The sequence below is a fragment of the Leptonychotes weddellii genome, chromosome X, assembly GCF_054177405.1.
Source record: "Leptonychotes weddellii isolate Sample4059 chromosome X, ASM5417740v2, whole genome shotgun sequence".
Lineage (NCBI taxonomy): Eukaryota > Metazoa > Chordata > Mammalia > Carnivora > Phocidae > Leptonychotes > Leptonychotes weddellii.
The window spans coordinates 1870559-1884949 of NC_138385.1; the positions used below are offsets into that span (position 1 = coordinate 1870559).

At 39.1% G+C, this 14391-nt stretch overlaps 1 long non-coding RNA gene across 4 annotated transcripts; it reads left to right on the forward strand.

Annotated features, from left to right (window-relative positions):
* Positions 1 to 56: 56 nt before the first annotated feature.
* On the forward strand, positions 57 to 13916 carry LOC145717765 (uncharacterized). 4 transcript variants are annotated; one of them, XR_014141164.1, is made up of 7 exons: positions 57 to 229; positions 406 to 440; positions 2040 to 2157; positions 3034 to 3133; positions 4914 to 5012; positions 8733 to 8837; positions 13277 to 13916. It is a non-coding gene; the product is annotated as an uncharacterized LOC145717765 (long non-coding RNA). The 4 variants fall into 4 exon arrangements; XR_014141162.1 differs by having other exon boundaries at positions 57 to 440; XR_014141163.1 differs by having other exon boundaries at positions 406 to 2157.
* The last annotated feature ends 475 nt before the right edge of the window (positions 13917 to 14391 follow it).

The following is a 14391-nucleotide window of genomic DNA, read 5'->3' on the forward strand; positions in this document are numbered from 1 at the left end:
TGCAATTAGCCAACATGTAGTGCATCATTAGTTTGTGACAGAATGTTCAGTGATTCCTTAGTTGCGTATAACACCCAGTGCTCATCACATCACGTGCCCTCCTTAGTGCCCACCACCATACTTCGTTTTAAAATGTTTTCCGCTTTTATTTCAACGCAGGAAACAGTCCGCTAACTGAATACTACGGGGGAAGAAGTCCTCCAGCAGGAACATTTCTGGCAGATGTGGGGTAACGCGTTTAAAGTAATTTTCCCTTGACCCATAAGGTACTTTAAGAAAAATAAAGGTTGGCTCAGGTAACAAGTATGTGACGTATGTGAAGCCCTTGGCATGACATATTTCATCCAAAACATGCGTGCTGTTTTAGGTACCCTTCATTAAATACCTAATGTCATTTCTTTACAGGAATGAATTGCAGAACATGTTGGAAAGATTTGAAGGTAGGATTTAGGAGCTATTTCAGCGAAAGTAAGTTGTTTTGAGCCATAGAACGAACACACATTAACAAGAAATGTTAATCAGTGGGCTACAACACTGTTATTTAGTGCCTTGTTCTCAGATACAGGATTTTCCTTAAGTATTTAGCGTGATTTGGCTTCATAGATTTCCTTAGTTCCCCTTTTTACTGTGGATGTGCAGAGACTGGGGCTGCCAGTGGTGAGGTAAGAGTGATGCTTTTATTTTATACATGGGTACATTTGATGGACTGTGGGGATATCAGAAGGATTTGCACGAAATAATCTCTCTTCCACTTCGTGTCCCAGAGTGAGTGATACATCGGTTTTTAGTATCAATTTTTAATTTTCTCATTGTAGTTATTTTCCTTGACTTCTCTATTTATTTTCTTTGGTGCAGAAGTTTACATTGAAGCCTGTAAAATAAGTCTTTGTCATGATGCTTTTACACTAATAGACTGTGCAGTGGAAAACTAAAGACCACTTTGCCAGCATGCTAGCAACGTGTGATCAGAACCAACAAACCTAAAAGTTTTCAGCTGTTCTGTCAGGTGTCACTTAAACACTAACCGGGTTACAGGGCAAGACTCTTAGTAAAGAGTCCGAGTCAATTTTTGAGTCCTCTATATGGATCAGTCATACGAGCAGGTATGTATTGAAAGCTTTGCTCTGTTTGGCGGTGTCAGGGTTCTCGGTGTGTGAGCTGTCTCATAAATTGATTATTCTACGTGGCAAACTGGATAAACAAAGTGGTTGTGTAACAGTGCGCCTTTTCCTGGTCCCTGGAAAACAGCTATTGATGGCCGATGCAGAACATACAGTCAAATGCTTAGGAAAGCGTTTTTTGAAATATTAAAAATTTTACTAATTGCAAAGCTGCTTTTTAAAAATGCTGTAAGAAAAGCTCCATTTGTTTACTAAAAAACGTATTTAGGAAGTGTTTTTGAATAAGTTCTTTAATTTCCTTCAACTCTCCACGGTCTTTTAACTCAAATATACTTAAAATCCTCATTGACTAAATTAACACACACACACACACACACACACACACACACACACACCTTTCTTCTCTTTTCATTTATTCATTTGTATCCCTTTTGGACACTTTTAAAACAGAATGATAAAGTGTGTTTTATATATCGACTTTTAACAAGGATCCATCTCAATGAGTCCTTTGATTTGGAGGATATTTTATAAATTTATTAAAGACCAGCCTGTACAACTGTCTTCTCATGAGAAAATTAAAAGACTGTCATTGAGGAAACCCCCCCCCCATTTTTATTTCACACATTTTGGGAGGTAGTAACTTTTGTTTATTAGCTCTTTTTCCAGGATAAGTTGAATAAAAGGTGTGTGCAGGCAAAAACAACAACAACAAAAAATTAGGATTCAGATATTAGTAACTGAAAGATTTCACAGGTGAAAAAAAAGAAGCGAATAATCTTGATTTCTGATGTGAGGCCTTTTAAAAAAATGCTAATTTTCTTTCCAGTGCTGCTGAACCAGTATTGCCTATGCTGTCTTGAATAAGCTGCAAAAGAGGATTTTCAGCATTAAATGTCAATAAGTGTATGTTTAATATAGGTGACATGAGAAAGCTTCTTTATGAAAAGAGGAAAAGATGCATGATGGGTACCAGAGCTTCTGTCAAAAACATTAACCAGAAAATTGAGCGTGTTTGGAAAACCCAGGAAGAGCAAAGGTAACGTTGTTGGTTTTTGGAGCCAGAAGCTGTGTGCAATTTCTTAGTATTTGTGGTTACAGATTAATTCAGAATAATGCTGTCATCCTCTATCTGTCGGAGTCTCTATTGAAAAATACGTTTGGCTTGATTTGTATCTCAGCAAATAGTTCCTTTAGTCCTGTAAGTTCACACCTTAATTGGAAAGAGATGTATTATCTAGAGGCCAATAAAGATAACCCCTTTTTTCTCCTTTCAAATTGTAATTGAGCTTTCTTAGTATAAGAAAAAATTATATTCATTCTTGGAGTGTGCGAGCTGAATAAGAGGCAAGTGTCTTACGATAGTTAGCTGTATTCAATTATGCAGAAAAGATTAATCTTATATTTGAATATTTTTAAAATGTATCCCTATTGGGTTCACTGTTCTTTCTTTTGTACAAAATCTTTATTGTGCCACAGTGGGTAAAAAGTGAAATATTACTGTTTGGGAGAGTTACGTTATATAAGTGAATACGATACCCTCATTGAACCTATTTATCATTCCACAACCTATATGTTATTCAGCAAACGGATGAAAATGAAAAAATAAAAACAAAACCCCTTGTAGATAAAATGCATTTTTGGGGAAAACTTATAATGCAATAAATCTTCCTTAGTTTTCAAGAGCGAAGGCATACGGGAGAGCATCCCTCTTAAGACGGTTAGCGGTGAGTGACAGTTAGCAGTGAGAGTAAGCCATCGGCTTTATTTTGCTATTTTCCATCAGAAAATTTCAGCTGTGATCATCCCCTTCTCCCTTTATAGGACATTTATGTCCAGTCAATTTGGTTTTGAATGGGTTTGCTTTTCTCTTAACAATATAAGGTATGACCCTATTCATTATTATGTTTTACAGGCAGAAGCTTTATCACGAATACTGTCAGCAGTTTCTAACTTTGCTTCAAGAGTGGGATATAGACGTGCAGAAAGCCAAGGAAGAAGAGGCAAAACTAGCTGTTGGTATCAGGCTTAGCTTTATAATTAATCTATTGTAACCGAGTCTCAAGTAGGAATGGTGAGCCTGGCCGCACCTCAGACCTGTAGATTTGAGCCAGAGTCCTGTTTCCATTGCTGGCTACGTGTGTGGGCCCCGATCTCAGAAAAATCAGAGAGGCACAGGCGCACATCCTACTCACAAAAGCCCTTGGTCTTTACTTCCTCTCTCGGTTGGGATTCCTGCAGTTCCAAGGGACAGACGTTTGCCAAAGTACAAAAGAGGGATGCCTTGGTTTATCTGAAGAAGTCAGAGGGAGTTTTGCGCCAGGGACAGCTGAATGAGTCCGGGTAACAGTTGCTTAGGCAGTGTCGTCTGGGCTCTGTCTCCATCTCCTAGTAGGCCCTCTCCACGGGGTCAGCATGATAGCACCTTACAGTCCTAGATTCACTACCAGGTTAGTAACCCCAGTGTACGGAGATAACCTTTCTCCATAGGTCTGGCAGAAAAGTCCCCTGGACTGCTGTCAACAATCTAGTTTCAATCGTTTGCTCATTCCTGAACGAGCCGTTGAGTTCAGGGCATGGTTCGCTCTTAACGGACAGGCCTGTATCACATTTAGGAGTAAGGATGGTGGAGGACATGTTGCTTTTTGAGGGCAGAGGAGGAGGCCTGGAACTGTTTCCTGAGAGTGGGCCAGTGAATGGACGAGGGAAATATCATTGCCAAGCAACATTCCGGTCCAATGCGGGGTTGGTGTCGTAGCAATCACAAATTTATATGAGACTAGTACTCATGGTTGTGGTTGTGTCTGAGCCGCTGGAGAGCTGGATTTCCCAGGGTTGGGCTGAGGTTAGCCGTGCACCTCGACAGAGTGAGAAGGGGGCGAAGTATATAAACAAGGGTGTAGGTATAACCATTGGCCACGGATTTAGCTGGAAGGGGGGAAAATGAGGACAGAGGGTGGAGACAGGGGACGATGAAAACTGTTCCATTCCGTGGATGTCGGATCCTGCTAGGGTACTGAGCTGTAGTATGAAAGGGAGCGAGAGCCACAAACGCAGGGACGTAGAGGTGGAATGTTGGGCAAAGTGGACAGACAGTGTAGTACAGTGGTCAAGAGCCTGGACACTGGGACGATAATGTTTGGGATCCAGTTCTGATTTTCTAATTGCTAGCTGTGAAGCCATGGACAAATTGCTTTTCTCTGAGCCTCAGTTTCCTCACCTATGAAAGGGAGTATAATGAGAGTACTTACAGGTTTTTTGTTTTTGTTTTTAGGATTTAAATGAGCTCCTCTATAATAAGCTTATTTGAAATGGTTCAGAACAGTATCTGTACATAGTTCCTCTATAAGTCTTTGCTATTAGTAACGTCATGTAAATGTTTCAGTTATCGGGCTGACAAAATCTAAGGTATGACTCTGAAAGTGAGTGGCTAAGTAGGGATAGAACAAGATCACTGGTGGAGGAACAGGAAGATCATGGAAGGATTATTGGAAGGATCATGTGTGTGGATTTTGAAATCAACAAGAATAAGATATATGTTTTGAATATTGTTAAGAAAGGAAATTTCCTACTTAGTGACCAGCAGACAAGACCATTGTGGTGTTTTTGTATGTTACTGGTAAACACAAACGATGTAAACTGGGTCACGATATTTGATAAAAGAGAAGATACTAAAAAAATACTTACTTAAAAAACGACTCAAGTTTAATCTAGATTTTTGTTGTTGTTGTTGTTAAGTTTTAAATTTTACCCAAATGGTCATCACAGCTTTTTTTTTTCCTTTTATATTTGTAGAATATATTTCGACAGCAACAAAAGGTTTTGCAACACTCTAGAACGGTTCAGAGCCAGAGAATGCAAGCAATTAAAGGGTTGTATGAGCAATTCTTGAAGGTCCGTTGAATTTGGTAACACAGTGTATTCTCATAAAATGTAATATGTATGTGGAAGTAGAAAATAATTGTTTTTCCTTCTTAATACATGTTAAAAACATTTTGGTTATGCCTCTAAAATCAATTAAAATTAATGAGGCATTTTTCATTTTGAATTCATTGTTCTGATTTAACATAAATGCTAAATGTACTTCTACTTTTCAGATTCATTCACGGTTTTGTGGGTGTTACTCAAAACAGGGACTGGTAGATTGGGAATTTTACCAAGAAATATGCATACCGTGCATGAAACTGATCCTTTATTAACAATTGAATCATGGTTCTTTGTTCCAGAGTCCGCCTTTCTTAGGAGAGTAGTGATGAATACATAGTTTGAAAGTAGGAAGCCTTTAAATCATTTCTCGATGTCATTTACTTTTCTTTGTGCCGCCAATGTTTCTTAAACAGCAAGTAGCCAATTTTATTTTCAATTGCATTTTATAAGTATTTTATGGCATATTTGCTTGCAGAATTATTAAAGTGACTAAAAGTGGCTTTATATGCCAACTTACAGTTGCAAGAGACAGCACAGATATATAGGAGAATGAAAAAAGCCAGAGTAAGACTATAAGCTTGTGAATTGAGATTACCTTCAGTCGTATTTCCACGTTAGCGAGAATCATCCTCAGTGACACGGACCTCTTCTTCACACAGCTATATACTCGTTTGGGAGTGGATGGAATCCTGTACATTCCCCTTCTGTTTTTGGTCAGAGTGCTGTTGTCGTTGTTGTTTTTAATGTCCTAAGAACACTTAACATGAGCCCTACCCACCCTCTTTTGCTCTTTTGCATGGGGACCCTAAAGTTTTCCCAGCTTCATTCGTTGAAGACACTATCTTTTCCCCATTTTGTATCCTTGGCCCCCTCATCAAAAATCAGTTGACTGGGGGGCGCCTGGGTGGCTCAGCCGTTAAAGGTCTGCCTTCGGCTCAGGTCATGATCCCAGGGTCCTGGGGTCGAGCCCCGCATCAGGCTCCCTGCTCGGCGGGAAGCCTGCTTCTCCCTCTCCCACTCCCCCCTGCTTGTGTTCCTGCTCTCGCTATCGCTAACTCTCTCTCTGTCAAATAAATACATAAAATCTTAAAAAAAAAAAAAAAAAATCAGTTGACTGTATATGTGGAAGTTTATTTCCGGGCTCACTGTTCTGTTCCATTGGTCTATACATCTGTCTTTATGCTAGAACCATACTGTTTTTATTACTGTGGCTCTGTTAATATAGTTTTCAAGTCAGGAAGTGTGATGGCTCCAGCTTGTTGTTGTTGTTCTTTCTTGGAATCGCTTTGGCCATTCACAGTCTTTTGTGGATCCACATGAATTGTAGGATTGCTTTGTAGAGGCATTTCTGTAGAAAAATAGCATCGGGGTTTTGATGGGGATAACACTGAATCTGTAGATCGCTTTGTGTGGTATGGGCCTTTTAACAATATTAAGTCTTCCAACCCATGAGCATGGGATAATTTTTCCATTTATGTATGTTGTCTTTAATTTCATCAGTGCTTTGTGGTTTTCAGCGTACGAGGCTTTCACCTCCTTGGTTAATTTTTTTTTCCTAAGTATTTTACTCTTTTTCACGCTATTGTAAATGGGATTGTTTTCTTGATTTCACTTTTGGGTGACTCATTGTTAGTGTGTAGAAATACAACTGACATTTGCATGTTGATTTTATAACTTGCAACTTTGCTGAATTCATTTATTAGTTTGAACAGGGATTTTTGCGTGTGTGGAGTCTTTGGGGTTTTCTACATATGACATCACGCTATGTGCGAACAGAGACAATTTGGCTTCTTCCTTTCCAGGTTGGATGTCTTCTATTTCCTTTTATTGCCGAATTGTTCCAGCTAGGACTTCCGGTACTATGTTGAGTAGGAGTAGTGAGGTTGGGCGAGCCTGTCTTATTCCTGATCTTAGAGGAAGAGCTTTCAGTTTTTCACCATTGAGTATGTTAGCTGTGGGCTTGTCATATGTGTGTGTCTACGGTACCTAGTTTGTTGAGAGTTTTTATCATGAGAGAGTGTTGAATTTTGTCAAATACTTTTTCTGCAGCTTTTGGGATGATCATGTGATTTGTTCTTTAAACAATCTTGTTCAAATACATGGTAAAATGTCACTCTTCTAAACTAACTGGAATGTTTAAGCACTAGTAATATAATTTCAAAATAAGTATTCTTTAAAGAATCTTAGAATTACACATATGCAAAATAGTTATATTAGAATTGTTTCCAAGTAGAGAGCGTGTTGCTCTAATGCTCTGTGAAGACCATTTTATTGATGGGTGTGGAGGTTTCATAAAGTAACAGAAATTATTTCTTCTAAATGTTATTGCCCAGTGTAACCACTTAGGGTTGGAAATTCAGTGTTTTCCTTGACTCCTGCATTTCCTTACCCTTCCCCTCCAGTTACTGTCGGGCTGTGTGATACTTACCTCTGCAATGGTACTTTAAATTCTTTCTTCGAATTCCCACTGCTTTCTTCGAATTCCCACAGCCCTAGTTGAGGACCTCATCGTCCCTCGCTCCTGCTATTAAGCTCTCTCATCTGATCTCTCCGTCCTTCGTAGGTCTGCGGTACTATCTTCCCACGAGATTGTTCTTCCCTCCTGAAAGCCTGTCGGTCGTTTCCCCTTCTAAAGTCTTAGATATTCAAAGATTCACCATAACATGATGCCGTTTTTAGTTTTATTTGCTACATCCTGTCTTTAGTCCCACCCTTCCTGATAAATGCTTCGTCTAAACTAACTATTACTTCCACGCTTCGCTTATGTCCTTCCCCTGGAAGTGGTTTTAACTTCCTTATCCTCACCGATTGAAATCTTTTTCTTTCGCCAAACGTGTCGGCATTAATCTCCTTTTTCTGCTGTGTAGCCGCAACAAGTTGTGCTTCTATAACTATCATAAAATTTTTGTCTCATTTCTGTTTATGTTTGCTCTTGGCACTGGACTATGGAAGAGACTGTGTATTCATTTTTAAATTCCTCCACAGTACTCAACACGGTACCTTCTACACGGTATGCACTATTTCACCACTTGTTGAATGAATGGCAAAATTGACAACGTAGGTTGTGTTTTTCATAACTTGAAGAGGTCACATCGCAGATCATTTTATTCCCTCTAAGGAAATCATGTTACGCTGACTATTACTGATAATAAATGTGTTATTACCTGGTGTTAGAAAGCTTATTACTGGATTTCAAAATTATAGCATTCGTGGATATGGACTCCCAGTCCTTTTCTATTTGGGGGTCCATTTTGACCTCGACCTTAACTGCTTGATGTTTGAGCAAAGTGTACTATAATTGTGTCTCCTAAAATAAGACTATTTTGGGGCACCTGGGTGGCTCAGTCGGTTAAGCGTCCAATTCTTGATCTCAGCTCGGGTCTTCATCTCAGGGTTGTGAGTTCAAGCCCCGTGTTGGGAGTGGAGCCCACTAAAAATAATAATAATTAATAATAATAATAATAATAATAATAATAATATTTCACTCGAATCTGATATTTAAAATTTTTCTTAGTGAATGTTTTCGTCTACGTGTGTGATTTAGAATTTTTTTTTTTTTATTTCAAATAGATAATGGCCATCACTGGTCTATTAAAAAACTGTAGTACTTTTGAAATTTAATTTTGCATGTTTTGAACATAGGAAGAAAAATGGTGGTTTGTAACTGGACTAGGCTTTTTGTTTTAGAGTGTGGAAGACATAGAGAAGAATCAGGAAAATTTTCTTACTGGTGAACAGAGTGAACTTAGGAAAGAAATGGCCATGTTGCAAAAACACCTTATGATGGAACATGTAAGTAGTGTAATATTTAAAGGTGAAAACTAAGGATTGATTTAAACATTGAAATAGTCTATTTGCTGTTATATGCATAATCCTTATATAAATACTGAACAAGTATATTCTCTCCTTTCATTTAATAGCAGCAACAAGAGGTGGCAATTTTTCAAAAGTCTCTTCATTCTCCGTTATTTTGATGACATTTGAAGAAAGGGCTAAGTAACCTGATAATTGCGGTCTAACAATTCTAGTTTAAATGATTACATCTTGTTACTCGTTGGCTTGTTTGAGTGCAAGGCCCTCTTTCTGTGTAAACCCAAGTGAGACCTAAACAGTTATGTGAGTAGCAGTAATTCCAAAGTTATATGCAGGAAACGTTCAGACCTTGGGTAGTAATGGTGACTTTTTCTTCCTAACACTGTCAATTAAATTTTAGCAAGAAAGATGATTTACATTTAAGTTTGCTTCAGCGAATCTGTACCAGTCCCCAAAGATAGAAAGTACAATCATAGAGGGTTACGTTGCTCTTTCTGAAAGAAAAGAAATAATGAAAGAATACACCCTTTTGCATATACTCATTAAGTTAAAGAACCAATTCTAATGAAAATAAGATTTGAAGTACAATCTACTCCACAGAAGTACAAAATTTATTAAAAGCAACTTAAGTTTGTGCCCCAGAATAAATGAAACTGCTAAAAGTCATTAAGACAACTGAGTAAGATATGTAAATGTCGACTTGTGAGACATGGAGTTGTGAATATGCCATTCCCACCAAAAAAATTAAAATGTCATTTAGTTGATTTTGGTCCACTATTAAATGACACCTGCCCTTAGCATTGATTAAAAGTATTTTATTAACATACACATGTACTTGGTTACCTGTGGTTTAAATATTTCGTGCCTATCTTTAGAGATTAATTACCTAGAAAGTTTTGTTTTGCAAGTTTGATATTCAGTGAGTATATGGAAAGTTGATTGTATGCTCATCTAAAAACGTTAACAATTAATTCTCACGCCTTGTCTTTTCTGGTGCACTTTTTACATGCAAAACCACGTGAAATTTTCAACTGGAAACATTTGATTTCACAAGCATGAAGTTGTTTGAGAATTAGTTTGGAATAAATCGGCTAGATGTATTCTCTTTCTAAGTTACTGAAATTCCTTTCATGAATCATTCAGAACAACAACAACAACAAAAATACTCCCGTTTGGAGGAGAGGACTGTCTTTCTCCCGTTTTTCTGTATGTTTGATATTTTAATTATGGCCGCTAGAGCCCACTCTTCTATTTGTTTTATGGTTTTCCCTGTTTTTAAAGTAAGCCCAAACATACTCTTTTTTTCGAACTTCTAACTTATTTTTTCTTTCTTTCTTTCTTTTTTTTATTCATTTGGGACAGAGAGATACAGAGAGAGAGAGCATGAGCAGGGGGAGGGGCAGAGGGAGAAGCAGATTCCCCGCTGGGCAGGGAGGCCGATATGGGACTCGATCCCAGGACCCCGGGATCATGACCTGAGCCGAAGGCAGAGGCTTAACCATCTGAGCCACCCAGGCTCCCATCGAACTTCTAACTTATTTATCTTATGTAGGAAGAAGGGAGTCCTCCGCCATGAGTGAATATTTGACATCAAGGGACAGTTTACTCCTTAAATACCGTATTTTTTTTTTTTGTGAAGGCTTTTCCCCTTAAGCCAAAACATTAAGTCCTAAGTACTACTTCAAACTTTTTTTTTCCCTCGGGTTTTTGTTTAAATTCCAGTTAGTTAACATACAGTGTAATATTAGTTTCAGGTGTAGAGTTTAGTGATTCAACGCTTCCATACGACCCCCGGTGCTCATCACTGACAAGTGCCCTCCTTAATGCCCGTCACCTATTCAACCCATTTCCCCCCGCCCACCTCCCCTGTGGTAACCATCGGTTTGTTCTCTATCGTTAAAAGTCTGTTTCTTGGTTTTCCTCTCTTCCCCACCCCCTCCACGTTCATTTGTTTCTTAAATTCCACATACGAGTGAAATCATATGGTATTTGTCTTTCTCTGACTGACTGATTTCGCTTAGCACAGTACTCTCTAGCTCCATCCACGTTGTTGCAAATGGAGAGATTTCATCATTTTTTATGGCTGAGTGGTATTCCTGTGTGTGTGTGTATAAAACGCAACATCCAAAAAACAAATAATCCAATTAAAAGTGGGCAGAGGACATGAATAGACATTTTCCCAAAGAAGACATACAGATGGCCAACAGACACATGAAAAGATGCTCGATATCACTCATCATCAGGGAAATACAAATCAAAACTACAATGAGGTATCACCTCACACAAGTCAGAATGACCAAAATCAACAACACGGGAAACAACAGGTGGTTGGCGAGGATGCGGAGAAAGGGGGCCCCTCCTACGCTGTTGGTGGGAATGCAAACTGGCGCAGCCACTCCGGAAAACAGTATGGAGGTTCCTCAGAAAGTTAAACATAGAACTACCCTGAGACCCAGCAATTGCTCTACTAGGTATTTACCCAAAGGATACAAAAATAGTAATCTGAAGGGATACATGCACCGCGATGTTTGTAGCAGCATTAGCAAAAATAGCCAAATTATGGAAAGAGTCCAGGGGCCCATCAACTGATGAATGGATAAAGAAGTTGTGGTGTATTTCAAACTTTTAAGGAGACCCTCACTTGAGCAATTTCGCCACCAGGCACAGAGGCAAAATAAGTACGCCAGTGTGTTCTCTGTGTATTTAATTCACATGGGCGTATTTTTTCCTTTTAAGGAATGTAGACTTACTGGCTTTTGTTCAATATGCTTTTCTCCTGCTTCAGATAATTATAGTACATGCTCATTACTCCATTACTTTTCTTATTGTTTCATTATGCAGCGTAGGGGCTGCAGAACCGTTGGACCAAATTAAAACTCGGGTCAGATGGGGGGATCGATACCTCACCGAATGGCCCTTACTCATAGTGTTACCTGACATCTGCGAATAAGAAATGAAAACCTTTAGCAGAAATTTGCCTACTTCTGTTTACTATCCATAGAAAAATACGATATCTACAGAATTACTAAACTGCCAGTCAAAACATAAAACAGTAAACGGAGTCTCCAAAATACCATTCACTTTTAGTCCTGTGAGCTACCTATAAAAAAGTAGAACAAATTATTCCTTTATTGCTTCAGATTAATATAATTTGATAAAAATCACTGGATATTTTACCATTTAAGGGTTTTCCCTTTTATTTTTAGTACTGGATATTAGTTACAACTTGAATTTGAGGTCAAGACGAGTCACTTAACTCACATTTGATAGGGGAACACTGACTCTCAAACTTCTCAAATCCATGGGTGGGTAGCCTGTTAAAGTTTCAACATCTGAATGGTATGCTATCAAAGTGGGAATGATAATAACAGTAAGACTAACAAAGAACTCACAGTGTAGTTAAGTTGGGAAGGTGGCCTCCCTGCGCGCACGGCAGTAAACTCGTATCACAGTCTCACGGTTCCCGTGGAGCGCTGACAAAGCTTAACCATTTATCGAGTGATGACGCCAGAGAGGAAACCCGCCCATTGTGTGCGTAGTTTCCAGCCTGGAGTTCCAGGACGAAGGGCTTTATTCACACCATGAATCATCAGTTCAAATAATTTCTTACCACCAACTGTGTGAGGCTTTAGCAAAGACACACTCAAATATTAGGGTGTAAAGATGAGGACGTTTTTCAGAAACACTAGTTGCTGACTTCTGGCAGCTCATTATTGCCAGGAGGATCTTTAGTCCTGTGGGGAGTCCAGGTGACAGAGCACTGGCACCCTAAGGGATACAGCAGGTCAGCCTCGTACGGTGACATTGCATCTCTCCCACCGCAGACAGCACGCCAGACCGTAGGAATCTGGAGCGCACGGCCTATAGGAGTAACCAGGTCAGAGATGCGCTTTCCCAGACTTCCACAGAGCCTCATGGTGTTACTCAGAGGTCATACAGGGCCGTAGAGGTTTGGGCCAACCTTATATACGTGCAGGGTTTTATGCCAGTGACCGGCTAACAGATAACCATGGGATTTACCCTACGTCTGTTTTACTATGTCAAAGGTCATCTACACGTGGGTTATCGAGTTAACATGTTTTTGCGCAGATATCTAGAGAATGCTTATCCTGCCAATTCTGGAAAAACACACCATCACCGATTAGGAGGACTGTAACTCTGCCCTGGCGTCTGTTCACAAACACCGTTTTCTGCCTTCTGACTGCAAATATCTGAGCTGTAAAATTGTACAAGGCAGCCCATTACATTTTTATCCATGTGAATCAGGGTTCTCCCAGCACCGCTAATCTAAAACAAATAATGAAATTAATTAGGTATGAAATCTTCTAAATCTAGAACCATCAACCTAAATCTGTGTTTGCTAAAATAGATTTGCTCTTGTGTATGTATAAAACAGTATTTTTTTTTTTTTTAAATAGGACGATTCTGAGAGTCAGATGAAGCGGTGATGGAGAAACCTGTAGGCACATAATAAGTGCTGAATCAATGTTACTTGTTAGCCGTCGACACCCTCGTTCTTCTTCTTGACACCGTGGGCATGTAGGAGTCACTTAGCCAGTATTATGGACTGAGGTTGTTGTGACAGAGTAGTTTGTTCTCTCTGTGAGATTTCTTCCTATGCAAAGCTTGATTTGATGACAGTGGCCTCTTAAGAACCAACTTTTTTCGGGGCGCCTGGGTGGCTCAATCGGTGAGGCGTCTGCCTTCGGCTCGGGTCATGATCTCAGGGTCCTGGGATCGAGCCCCACGTCTGGCTCCCTGCTCAGCGGGGAGCCTGCTTCTCCCTCTGCCTCTGCTGCTCCCCCCGCTTGTGCTCTCTCTCTCTGTCTCTCTGTCAAATAAATAAATAAAATCTTTAAAAAAAAAAAAAAAAACCCAACTTTTTTCAAGTACTGAAGTCAGCAACCAAGCAGAAAATAAAACATTGTATGAGGTTCAAATACGAGAACCTTCACCTCACAGTAGTTTATTAAAAATGCAGACTATCAACTTTTCTTTCCTAATATTGAGTTACAAGTTTTAAATGTAGAATGTTATACTGGATTTATTTGTTTTAGCATTTAATGTATGAGATAAATTTTATCCTATAAAAGATAGTTCGACTATTGTATTTAATTTTGTCTTGGGAAAATGAGGTCATTTGCTTGTCTATGGTAATACCTTCAACACATAGTGGGAAAATGTGCACAGTATATAGGATAACCAAATTATAAAATGAAGAAAAAAGGTAAAGAGACGGAATCAGCACAAATATAGTGCAGAGATTTTTTTTTGGAGAAAATCAGCAATGCAGTATTGTTTTTCTGAATATTTCACAGGTTCTTAAATATAATTTTAAATGCTCATATTTACCGCGGAGCCCCACATTGTTTCTCCTCAAAATGGAAATATGACAAAGATGATCACTGGAGCTACCTGAACTTCAGTTACATCTAGTCCAAAGAGGGAGAGCAAACAATAGGTGAGGGTTTATAAATAAAATTCCTGAGTATGGAGGATAGCTACTCCTGTTATTAAGCGCCAAAGATGTAGA